This window comes from Gorilla gorilla, chromosome X, assembly GCF_029281585.2.
Source record: "Gorilla gorilla gorilla isolate KB3781 chromosome X, NHGRI_mGorGor1-v2.1_pri, whole genome shotgun sequence".
Classification (NCBI taxonomy): domain Eukaryota; kingdom Metazoa; phylum Chordata; class Mammalia; order Primates; family Hominidae; genus Gorilla; species Gorilla gorilla.
This window is the reverse complement of record NC_073247.2, coordinates 10,565,318-10,579,392: the sequence shown is the minus strand read 5'-3', so window position 1 is coordinate 10,579,392 and position 14,075 is coordinate 10,565,318. Positions and strand designations below refer to the sequence as shown.

Sequence of the window (14,075 nt, the reverse complement as noted above, 5' to 3'; positions counted from 1 at the left end):
CCAGGATGGTCTCGATCTCCTGACCTCGTGATCCGCCCACCTCAGCCTCCCAAAGTGCTGGGATGACAGGCGTGAGCCACCGCGCCCGGCCACACCTGGATAATTTTGTATTTTTAGTAGAGACGGGGTTTCACCATGTTGGCCAGGCTGGTCTCGATCTCCTGACCTCGTGATCCACCCACCTCGGCCTCCCAAAGTACTGGGATGACAGGTGTGAGCCACCGCGCCCGGGCTTTTTTTGTTTTTTTTTGTTTTCTTGAGACAGAGTCTGGCTTTGCTGCCCAGGCTGGAGTACCGTGGCTTGATTTTGGCTCACTGCAACCTCTGCCTCCTGGGTTCAAACCATTTTCCTACCTCAGCCTCCTGAGTAGCTGAGATTACAGGCAACCGCCACCATGCCCGCTAGTTTTTGTATTTTTAGTAGAGATGGGGTTTCACCATGTTGGACAGGCTGGTCTCCAACTCCTGACCTCTGGTGACCCACCTGGCTTGACCTCCCAAAGTGCTGGGATTACAGGTGTGAGCCGCTGGGCCTGGCATATTTTTTTTTTTTTTCTTGAGACAGAGTCTCACTCTGTTGCCAGGCTGGAGTGCAGTGGCTCAATCTCGGCTCACTGCAACCTCTGCCTCCTGGGTTCAAGTGATTCTCCTGCCTTAGCCTTCCAAGTAGCTGGGACTGCAGGCATGTGACACCACTCCCAGCTAATTTTTGTATTTTTAGTAGAGACAGGGTTTTGTATTTTGTATTTGTATTTGTATACAAATAATTGTGTATTTTTAGTACAGACAGGGTTTCAGCATGTTGCCCGGGCTGGTCTCAAACTCGTGACCTCAGGTGATCCACCTACATCGGCCTCACAAGGTGCTGGGATTACAGGCATGAGCCACCGTGCCTGGCTACTGTTTTCTTTGTTGTTTAAATGGAGATGAAATTTGCATCAGGGAAATGCAGATTAAAATCACACTGAGACACCGTCTTGCCCCAGGCAGAATGACCGTTATTAAAAAGTTAAAAAATATATATATTGGCGTGAGTGTGGTGAAAAGAGAATGCTTTATATATTCCTGGTGGGAACGTAAATTAGTACAAGCTCTATAAAAAACAGTATAGAGGCCGGGCACGGTGGCTCACCCCTGTCATCCCAGCACGTTGGGAGGCCGAGGCGGGCGGATCACCTGAGGTCAGGAGTTCGAGACCAGCCTGACCAACATGTGGAAACCTCGTCTCTACTAAAAATACAAAATTATCCAGGTGTGGCCAGCCACGGTGGCTCACGCCTGTAATCCCAGCACTTTGGGAGGCCGAGGCGGGTGGATCACCTGAGGTCAGGAGATCGAGACCATCCTGGCTAACACGGTGAAACCCCGTCTCTACTAAAAATACAAAAATTAGCCGGACGTGGTGGCAGGCGCCTGTAGTGCCAGCTACTCGGGAGGCTGAGGCAGGAGAATGGCTTGAACCTGGGAGGTGGAGGTTGCAGTGAGCTGAGATTGCACCACTGCACTCTAGCCTGGGCGACAGAGCGAGACTGTGTCACAGAAAATAATAAAAATAAAAATAAAACAAAACTTAGCCTGTTGTGGTGGGTGCCTGTAGTCCCAGCTACTTGGGAGGCTGAGGCAGGAGAATGGCTTGAACCCGGGAGGCAGAGGTTGCAGTGAGCTGAGATTGCAGCACTGCACTCCAGCCTGGGTGACAGAGTGAGACTCCATCTCAAAAAAAAAAAAAAGAAAAAAGAAAAGAATAGACTGAAATAGACATTTCTACGAAACACCGCTGGATGAAGGCCTCCACCCTGTTTTGGGACTTGGTGACCATTGCTTGTGTCCATCTTCAATTGAGTTCAAATTTAATATTTAACTTTTCCTCCACACAGCTGTGACAACCTTTTGACATTTTCTTCAACTGAAAAAAAAAAACGCATAAAATGAGTATTTAGAGGCTAGAGACGGTGCCCCCACGCGCTTGCCAAAAACTCCATGAATTTAAGACGTGCTGAGCTCTGTGGGTTGAGAGATTCCCTCCAAGGCTGAAGTTAAAATCGCTTTTTACCAAGTTCTTAGAGGCAAAGTCCACTTAGACACACATACTCACGCATTCATGTTATTAAAAAAAAAAAAATCGTGGCTCCTGCAATTGCAAAGGACAGTTAAATTTTACAAGCGAGCAAGCGATTTTCTATTTTGTTCTTGGCCGAGCCTTGCTTCTGGACCCTCTGTGGATCTTGCCTGGGCTGCTGAAGTCACGCAGGCTTTGCAGAAAGAAAGTTCCTCCTCCTCCTTGCCCTGGCTCTGTGCCTGGCTTCTGCAACCGGGTGGTCGCGACCTGTAATGCTGGAAACACCAGCTTCAAAAAAAAAAACAAAAAAACCCCTCAGTTGCACAGGGGACGTGGAGAACCTTTTAATTTCTGCATCATTAGCGTGTATGCGTTTGCATCCGAAAGCCCTTGGAGGGAAAGGGTCGTAAACGTGGCTAGGAAGATTGTGTTTTTCCTACAGCAAAGGTATTAGTGCATATGTCGTTTCATGCTTCCACACGTCTTAGGAATTCTGCGGCAATTACAGACGTCTCTGGACTTCCTCAAACATAAAACGTGGAGGGTGATGACGGATGAGCTGCCTCGGTGGCCTTCAGCTATTTTTCTGTGATATAATAATAATAATAAATAATATTTAAAAATAGTATAATAATAATATAATTATATATAACATAATATAATTATAATATATAATTATATATAATAATATAATAATAATATATAATTATATATAATAATATAATATAATTATAATATATAATTATATATAATAATATAATATAATAATATATAATTATATACAATAATATAATATAATTATAATATATAATTATATAATAATATAATATAATTATAATATATAATATATAAGTATATATCATAAAATATAATTATAATTATATATAATAATGTAATATAATTATAATTATATACAACAATATAATATAATTATAATATATAATATATAATTATATACAATAATACAATATAATTATAATATATAATATATAATTATATACAATAATACAATATAATTATAATATATAATATATAATTATATACAATAATATAATATAATTATAATATATAATATATAATTATACACAATAATATAATATAATTATAATATATAATTGTATATAATATAATATAATATAATTATAATACATAATATATAATTATATATAATAATATAATATAATTATAATATATAATATATAGTTATATAATAATACAATATAATTATAATATATAATACATAATTATATATAATAATAAATATAATTATAATATATAATAATAAATATAATTATAATATATAATATATAATTATATATAATAATACAATATAATTATAATATATAATATATAATTATATACAATATAAATATAATTGTAATATATAATATATTATATATAATAATAATGTAATATAATATAATATGTTATATTATATTATATTATATATTATAATAATGTAATATAATTATAATATATAATATATAATTATATATGATAATAATATAATTATAATATATATAACCTATAATAATATATAATAATATATAATATATAATAATATATAATAATATTATATAATAATATTATATAATAATATATATTTAATATGTAATATATAATATTTAATATATATAATAATATATTATATATAATGTGTATAATATAATATATAATATAATATATATTATTATATATTATATTATATAATAATATATAATATTAATGTTATTATATTATATTATATAGAATATATAATAATATAATATAATTATAATTATATAATATAATAATTATTTTTTGAGACAGAGTCTCACTCTGTCACCCAGTCTGGAGTTCAGTGGCACGATCTTGGCTCACTGCAACCTCCGCCTCCCGGGTTCCAGTGATTCTCCTGCTTCGGCCTCCCGAGTAGCTGGGATTACAGGCTGCCACGCCACCCGGCTAATTTTTGTATTTTTAGTAGAGACGGGGTTTCACCATGTTTTCCAGGCTGGTGTCGAACTCCTGACCCCAGGTGATCTGCCCACCTCGGCCTCCCAGAGTGCTGGGATGACGGGTGTGAGCCACTGCGCCCAGCCGATTATCATTATTATATATTTTGAGATGGTGACTTACTCTGTCAGCCAGGCTGAAGTGCAATGGTGGGATCTTGGCTCCCTGCAACCTCCGCCTCCCGGGTTCAAGCCATTCTCCTGCCTCAACCTCCCCAGTAGCTGGGATTACCGGCATGCACCACCACGCCTGGCTAATTTTGTATTTTTAGTAGAGACGGGGTTTCACCGTGTGGGTCAGGCTGGTCTCGAACTCCTGACCTCGGGTGATCCACCTGCCTCGGCCTCCCAGAGTGCTGGGATGACAGGCGTGAGCCACCGCGCCCCGGCCTGTCCTCTGTTAATAAACGTGCTTTTGCTTTGCACTGTCTTGACTGGCCTTGAATTCTTTCTTGCACGAGATCCAGGAACCTCTCTTGGGGTCTGGACTAGGACCCCTCCTTTCCTGTCACAAAACCAGGCACAGGAGTCCCTGAAACTGTGGGAAGACGAGTCGCAGACAAAACTCCTCAGACGCCGGATTAAAGAATGAACAGGTTTTTTATTCGGCCGCGAGCGTCGGCAGACTTGTGTGGTAAGAGCTGAGCTCCCCGAAAAAGAAATTCCTAGCACTTTTAAGGGCTTACAACTCTAAGGGGTCCATGTGAAAGGGTCATAATAGATCAAGTAAGCGTGAGGAACGTGACTGGGGGCTACATACATCAGCTAACAGAACAGAAAGTTTCACAGTGCTTTCTCATACAATGTCTGCAATTTACAGATAGCACCAGTAGTTTTGGTCAGGGGTTAATATTATATTATTTTATAATAATAATATATTATTATATAATAATAATAATATATTATTATATAATAATAATAATATATTATTATTATTATATAATAATATATTATTATTATTATATAATAATATATTTCATTATTTTATAATAATATATTTCATTATTTTATAATAATACATTTCATTATTTTATAATAATACATTTCATTATTATTTTATAATAATACATTTCATTATTATTTTATAATAATACATTTCATTATTATTTTATAATAATACATTTCATTATTATTTTATAATAATACATTTCATTATTATTTTATAATAATACATTTCATTATTATTTTATAATAATACATTTCATTATTATTTTATAATAATACATTTCATTATTATTTTATAATAATACATTTCATTATTATTTTATAATAATACATTTCATTATTATTTTATAATAATACATTTCATTATTATTTTATAATAATACATTTCATTATTATTTTATAATAATACATTTCATTATTATTTTATAATAATACATTTCATTATTATTTTATAATAATACATTTCATTATTATTTTATAATAATACATTTCATTATTATTTTATAATAATACATTTCATTATTATTTTATAATAATAATATTTCATTATTATTTTATAATAATAATATTTCATTATTTTAATAATAAAAAATATAGATATTATATTATATTATATTATATATCATATTATAATATAATATATCATAATATTATAATATAATGATATAATATATAATATGATATATTATATTATTTTATATATTATTATATTATAATAAATATTATAGATATTATAATATAATATATTATAATATCTAATATTTATATTAAATATCTATAATATTTATATTAAAATATTATAGGTAATATAGATATTATTATATAATAAAATATTGTAATAAAATATTATAGATAAAAAAGGTCGTCTGGCTATTTATCTTACTTCTGTTTCTTTCCAACTTTTTGCTTTCTCCATTTTGTCCTGTCTTATAAACTAGGGAAAAGGGGAGGCTGGGGAGAAGCTGGGAAGGACAACAGGAGAAGTGATGGTCTCATTTCATAAAACCAGGCACATGAGTCCCTGGTCCCTGGTAAGACAAGCTGTGATGAGGAAGTGGCTTAATTGGGAAGAGGTTTTCTCATCTGTCGTTCTTCTCACTGGCTTTCGTTTCAGAAATCTTTGTGACAAAGCCCCATGTTTTGAGGTGGTGTGTTCTGCAGCCTTTGCAGGGCAAAGGAAAGCAGGTGACAAGAAGGAGAGATGAGGAAACCTCTTCCCGATTAAGGTGTTTTGATTCCAAGGAAGTTCCCGCTACGGAACCTGCTGCTTGTTCCAGGTATATTCCTTTTTTTTTTCTGTTTTTTTGTAGTCAGCTATTTAATGAGGTTGTTAAGACATTTAGAACAGCAATTTGTGAGGATACATTCCATTCGTCAGGGCAAACACAGATCCCAGGTAGCCCTGGAGCTGAGGAATAGCTTTCATTTTTGGTAAAATCTGTGCGTCCACAGCTTTCTGATCAATCTCGCGCTGCTACGTAATCTCATATTTCTCTTTTTCTGTGTCGACGATGTCACCTTCCTGGTGTCTGGGCTTCCGCAGCTTCTTCTTCTTGAAGTAAGCATCACTAAGATGTTTTGGGATTTTTACATTGCTGATACCGATTTTGGTTGAGGTGGCAATGACAAATTTGTGGTGCGTTCTTCGTGGAGGGACTCGACTGAGGACCAGACGTCCAGTCACAAGTAACAAGCCACTAGCCAGCTGCTTCAGGAAAACCATCACCTTCCTGGTGTCTGGGCTTCCGCAGATGCTTCTTCTTGAAGTAAGCATCAGTAAGATGTTTTGGGATTTTTACATTGCTGATACCGATTTTGGTTGAGGTGGCAATGACAAATTTCTGCTGCGTTCTTCGTAGAGGGACTCGACTGAGGACCAGACGTCCAGTCACAAGTTACAAGCCACTAGCCAGCTGCTTCAGGAAAACCACCCTGTTGCCCATGTGGCCTCCAGTGAGGAGGATCCGAATGGTCCCGGGCGTAATGCTGGCTCGCCGTTTTCTCACGTGCTGACGGGTACATCTTCAGTAGGATTGTTGTACCCAGGCGAGTTAGTGAGAACGCCACACTTTGAGACGAATTAAGAGTCCTTTATTAAGCCGGCGGCCAAAGAGACGGCTAACGCTCAAAATTCTCTCCCCCATGTGGAAGGGGCTCGATTAACTTTTATACCTAGGTTTAGGAAGGGGAGGGGGACTGAAATGTAATAATTCTACGGAAGTAAAAACATGCAAGAATGAAAAAAATCAAAAGGGTTACAGAGTGATAAACGACTTAAAAGACAAATGGTGACAAGAAGAGCAACGGTAGCAGGTGCAAGGTTCTAAATCTTTCATTGTAATTATATGTAGGGTCTATGCCGGACACGAACTCAAGGTTTTATGTTGTTATCTCTTGGAGGAAAATTCCTGGGGAACTTCATACATTGTGGGTGTTAGTACCTTATCAGTTAATTGGGCTCATTTGAAATGCAGAGGATCTGTTTACGCAGGCCAACTCCTTACGGAAGGGGGTTGGGTGAGGAGCCCTTAGAGTCTTGTAAATTAAGCGGTCAATTGGAGTTTGTCCGGCTTTCCCAGCTAGAGAGAGTCTCATTTACATGAGAAGCAAGGCTAGGTGATTAAAGAGACAAGCAGAACAAAATTCAAAGTAACGAGTTAAAGTAAAAACAAGCTTAGGCATTTCAGGATAATATCTAGGCATTTTGCGAAGTTTAACCACGCGGGTACCTCCGTCCTTGGCACGGCAGATATAGGGATTCCCTGCCAATTCCTCTGACAAGGACACGGTGGTGGCTGCAATGGGGCTTCCTCTTCTTGGGCCTTTTAGCCTTGAGGTGACGCTTTTTCACCTCGCCACCAGCATCAGCCTTCTTGGCTTCAGGTTTCTTCTCTTTAGTATCTGCCTTCTCAACTTTTTCACCTGCCATCGTGCAAGATGGGAAAGAGAGTTTCCAGGGATATTCTTAAGGAAGGAGACCAGTACTCCTCCTGCTGCCCTCGTCCCCTCATCTCGCCTAGTTCACAAGACAGGAGGAGAGAAAAAGCAAGAAGTTGGAAAAAAAAAAAAACAAAAAAACCCACAAAAGTAATGTAGCAGGACGAGCCTCAGACAAAACCTCTCAGACACCAAGTTGTAGAAGGAAGGGCTTTATTCAGCTGGGAGCATTGGAAAGTTACTGCCTTAAAATCCAAGCTCTCCAAATGGACAATTTCTGTCCCTTTTAAGGGTTCACAACACCCACCGACAAAACCTCTCAGACACCGAGTTGCAGAAGGAAGGACTTTATTCAGCTGGGAGCATCGGCAAGCTACTGCCTTAAAATCCGAGCTCTCCGAATGCACGATTTCTGTCCCTTTTAAGGGCTCACAACACTAAAGATTTTACATGAAAGGGTCATGATTGATTTGAGCAGGCAAGGGGTACGTGACAGGGGCCGCATGCACCTGTGGTCAGAGAGAAACAGAACAGGGCAGGGAGTTTCACAGTGTTCTTCTATACGATGTCTGGAATCTATGAATAACATCGGTTTCTAAGTTATGAGTTGATTTTTAACTACTAGGTTTAGGCCAGACAGCCCCAGGCCTGGTTTCGGGCCTGGCACCGGGCTGCCTGTCTTTGATCTCACTTCCTTGTTTTTTTCTTAAAACAGGTAATGAGTATAAAACAATATAAAACAATATGAGAGGGTCTCTCTCTTCCGTCAGTGAAGGGGTGGCCTGCCCCTCCACACCTGTGGGTATTTCTAGTCGGGTGGGACGAGAGACTGAGAAAAGAAATAAGACACAGAGACAAAATATAGAGAAACAACAGTGGGCCCAGGGGACCGGCGCTCAGCGCACCAAGGACCTGCACCAGCACCAGTCTCTGAGTTCCCTCAGTTTTTATTGATTATTATTTTCATTATTTCAGCAAAAAGGAATGTAGTAGGAGAGCAGGGTGATAATAAGGAGAAGGTCAGCAACAAACATGTGAGCAAAAGAATCTATATCATAATTAGGTTCAAGGGAAGGTACTATGACTGGACATGCACGTAGGCCAGATTTATGTTTCTCTCCACCCAAACATCTCAGTGGAGTAAAGATTAACAAGGCAGCATTACTGCCAACATGTCTCGCCTCCCACCATAGGGCGGTTTTTCTCCGATCTCAGAACTGAACAAATGTACAATCGGGTTTTATACCGAGACGTTCAGTTCCCAGGGGCAGCCAGGAGACAGTGGCCTTCCTCTATCTCAACTGCAAGAGGCTTTCCTCTTTTACTAATCCACCTCAGCACAGACCCTTTATGGGTGTCGGGCTGGGGGACGGTCGGGTCTTTCTCATCCCATGAGGCCGTATTTCAGACTATCACATGGGGAGAAAGCTTGGACAGTACCTGGCTTTCCAGGGCAGAGGTCCCTGTGGCTTTCTGCAGTGCATCATGCCCCTGGTTTATTGAGACTAGAGAATGGCGATGAGTTTTACCAAGTATACTGCTCGTGAACATTTTGTTAACAAGGCACGTCCTGCACAGCCCTTGATTTCATAACCCCGATTTCATAAACCTTGATTTCATACAACACATGTTTTTGTGAGCTCCAGGTTGGGGCAAAGTGGCTGGGGCAAAGCTACAAATTAACAACATCTCAGCAAAGCAATAGTTCAAAGTACAGATCTTTTTCAAAATGGACTCTCTTATGTCTTTCCTTTCTATATAGACACAGTAACAGTCTGATTTGTCTTTCTTTTCCCTACACCTCAGTAAGGTAAGTAGCCAGACACCCTTGGCACCGCCGCCCGGCCCTAGGACTTAAAAAAAAGTAAAAATAATAACATCAACCCCTGACCTAAACTACTTGTGTTGTCTGTAAATTCCAGACACTGTATGAAAAAAACATTGTAAAACTTTCTGTTCTGTTAGCTGACGCGTGCAGCCCCCAGTCACATTCCCCACGCTTGCTTGATATATCACGACCCTTTCACGTGGACCCCTTAAAGCTGTAAGCCTTTAAAAAGGCCAAGAATTTCTTTTTCGGGGAGCTCGGCTCTTAAGACGCGAGTCTGCCGACGCTCCCGGCCGAATGAAAAGCTCTTCCTTCTTTAATCCGGTGTCTGAGGAGTTTTGTCTGTGGCTCATCCCACAGCAGGGGAGAGGAAAACGGTAGACCCGGGGAGGGGCTTCTGAACAAGCACATCTGTCTTGAGGCATGTGGGACACTGCACTGTAAAATAATGCCAAGGCTGGACGCGGTGGCTCACACCTGTCATCCCGGCACGTTGGGAGGAAGGGGCAGGTGAATCACCTGAGGCTGGGAGTTTGAGACCAGCCTGACCAACATAGAGAAACCCTGTCTCTACTAAAAATACAAAATTAGCCGGACGTGGTGGTGAGTGCCTGTCATCCCAGCGACTCGGGAGGCTGAGGCTGGAGAATTGCTTGAATCCGGGAGGCGGAGGTTGCAGTGAGCCCAGATTACGCCATCGCACTCCAGCCTGGGCAACAAGAGCGAAACTCCGTCAAAAAAAAAAAAAAAAAAAAAAAAAAAGACTTCCCAAAGGAAGGAAGACAGTTCAGCAAATATTAAATAATAAAAGGATCAAATAAAAATGTTAAACAACCAGGGGGAGGGGGGAGGGATAGCATTAGGAGATATACCTAATGTTAAATGATGAGTTAATGGGTGCAGCACACCGACATGGCACATGTATACATATGTAACAAACCTGCACGTTGTGCACATGTACCCTAAAACTTAAAGTATAATAATAAAATTAAAAAAAATAAAAGCTGCACATACACTGAAAAAAAATGTTAAACAACCAAAATTAGAGCAGAAGCACCTAGCGAATTCTCTTATGCTGCCATTCACCAGGAAAGCAAGAAATGTATTTGAAAGACAATTTCCATGAAAGCAAGAAATGCATTTGAAAGACAGTTATCACAGAAGCAAGAAATGAATTTGAAAGATAATTTTCACGGAAGCAAGAAATGCATTTGAAAGACAATTATCACGGAAGCAAGAAATGAATTTGAAAGACAGTTTCCACGGAAGCAAGAAATGCATTTGAAAGACAATTATCACAGAAGCAAGAAATGAATTTGAAAGACAACTTCCACGAAAGCAAGAAATGCATTTGACAGACAATTATCACGGAAGCAAGAAATGCATTTGAAAGATAATTTCCAAGAAAGCAAGAAATGCATTTGAAAGACAATTTCCATGGAAGCAAGAAATGCATTTGATAGACAATTTCCATGGAAGCAAGAAATGCTTTTGATAGACAGTTTCCACGGAAGCAAGAAATGCATTTGAAAGATAATTTCCGCGGAAGCAAGAAATGCATTTGAAAGACAATTATCACGGAAGCAAGAAATGCATTTGACAGACAATTATCGCAGAAGCAAGAAATGCATCTGAAAGACAGTTATCACGGAAGAAAGAAATGAATTTGATAGACAATTTCCGCGGAAGCAAGAAATGCATTGGAAACACAATTTCCCTTCCCTCTTCCTCCTCCCTTCCCCCTCCCCCACTTCTCCTCTTCCCCTTCTGCTCCCCCTCCTCCTCCTCCCTCCTCCTCCCTTCTCCTTCTCCTTTTCTTCTCCACTTCTCTTCTCCTCCCCCTCCTCCTCCTACCTTCCTCGTCTCCCATCCTCTTCTCCCCCTCCACCTCCTCCTCCCTCCCCCTCCCTGTCCTCCTGCTCTTCTTCTCCTCCTCTTCTCTTCCCCTCCTCCTCCTCCCTCGTCCTCACTCCCTCTTCCCTTCTCCTCCCCCTCCTCCCACCTTCCTCTCCTCCTACACTCTTCTCCTGATCCCCCTCCTCCCTCCACCTCCTCCTTCTCTTTTTCTCCTCCTCTTCCCCTTCCCCTCCCCTCCTCCTCCCTTCCCCTCCTCCTCCCTTCCCCTCCTCCTCCCCCTCTCACTCCCCTTACTCCTCCCTCCTCCTCCCTTCACCTGCTCCTCCCCACCCTCCCCCTCCTCCCTTTCCATCCTCCTCCTTCTCCCTCCTCTTCCCCTCCTTCCCTGCTCTTTCTCTCCCTCCTCCTTCTCTTTCCCCTCCTTCTTTCTCTCCCTCCCTTTCCTCTTCCTCCTTCTCCTCTTCCTCCTCCTTCTTCCCCTTCTCATTCTCCTCCTCTGCCTCCTCCTTCTCCTCCTCCTCCTGTTTGTCCTCCTTTGCTATCTTCCCCATCTCTGCCTTTTCCCCTCTTCATCTCCCTCCTCTTCCTTCTCCCCTCCTCCTCCATCTCTCCTTCCTCCTTCTCCCCTCCTCCTCTTCCTCTTTCTCCTCTGTTTTTCCCTCCCCCTCCTCTTGCTCTCCCTCTTCCCCTCCCCATTCCCTTCTCTTTCTAGTGCCATTCCCATTTACATTTTACAAACAGTTTCTCCAGTTCCACAGAAAAAACTATTGAAATGTTGATTTGAATTACATGAGAACTATAAGTGAATCTGAAGACTCCATCAGCCGCCTTAAAATATTGAGTCTCTTAATCGATATGCACGTGTATTGCACTTTCTCTCCCTTTATACGATTTATTGTAAAGTTTGTTTTTAAGTTTCTATTGAGGCCGGGCTTGGTGGCTCACACCTGTAATCCCAGCACTTTGGGAGGCCGAGGTGGATGGATCACCTGAGGTCAGGAGTTCGAGACCAGCCTGACCAACATGGTGAAACCTCATCTCTACTAAAAATACAAAAATTAGCCGGGCGCGGTGGTGGGCGCCTGTAATCCCAGCTACTCGGGAGGCTGAGGCTGGAGAAACACTCGAACCCAGGAAGGAGGTGGAGATTGCAGTGAGCTGAATTATGCCTCTGCACTCCAGCCTGGGCACCAGAGCCAGACTCTGTCTCAAAAGGGAAGAAAGAAAGAAAGAGAGAGAGAGAGAGACGGAGGGAGGGAGGGAGAGAGAGAAAAGAAAGAAAGGAAAGAGAGGAAGGAAGGAACGGAAAGAGAAAAAGAAGGAAGGAAAGAAAGAAAAGAAAGAAGAGAGACAGAGGAAGGGAGGGAAAGAGAAAAGAAAGGAAAGAAAGGAAGGAAGAAAGGAAGGAAGGGAAAGAGAAAAGAAAGAAAAGAAGGGAAAGAGAGAAAAGAAAGAAACGAAAGAAAGAAAAGAAAGAAAGAAAAAGAAAAGACAGGTATTGGTTCAGTCCACAAAGGCGAGAGAATTCAAAGTAGGGGCTTCCAGGCTATCCGTGAATTGAAACATTGGTTGACAACTGGTTGAGTTTGTTTAAAGACCTGGGATCCATAGAAAGGAAATGTTTGGGTTAAGATAAGAGATTGTGGAGACCAAGGTTCTTTTGAGGTGTCATAGTGGCTGCCCTTAGAGACAGCGGAAGACAAATGTTTCTTATTCAGACCTTGAACAAGCTTGCTAGACTCCTAGTTAATCTCTTTAGGATTGGGAGGGCCTGGAAGAAAAGATCTAGCTATGTGAATAGATTCTCTGCAGATGCGAATTTCCCCCCACAAAGAACGGCCTTCCAGGGCCATTTCGAGATATGGCAATGAAACATATTTTGGGGATAAGTATTTGATTTTTTTTCTTGTCTCATAATGTGATGCTGGAGTCAGGTTGGAAAGTAAGTCATGGTAAATAAGGTTAAATAAAACCCATCTGATGAGAATGGATGGTTTGTAGGGCACCACTCCCCAGACCCCTTAGATAGGAATGTAGGCAAGATTAAAAATATATATATATTTAATATGATATATAATCTAGATTATGTATATTTAATATAATATATAATCTAGATTATATATATTTAATATAATCTATAATATAGATTATGTATATTTAATATAATCTATAATCTAGATTATGTATATTTAATATAATCTATAATATAGATTATGTGTATTTAATATAATCTATAATATAGATTATGTGTATTTAATATAATCTATAATATAGATTATGTGTATTTAATATAATCTATAATATAGATTATATTTAATATAATATAATATAGATTATGTATATTTAATATAATCTATAATATAGATTATATTTAATATAATATAATATAGATTATGTATATTATAATCTATAATATAGATTATGTATATTTAATATAATCTATATTATAGATTAT

General features: G+C 39.3%; 1 pseudogene; it reads right to left on the bottom strand.

Moving 5' to 3' along the window:
- Positions 1-6,337: 6,337 nt before the first annotated feature.
- LOC129530134 (large ribosomal subunit protein eL6-like) lies at positions 6,338-7,927 on the bottom strand (annotated as a pseudogene).
- Between the last annotated feature and the right edge of the window lie 6,148 nt (positions 7,928-14,075).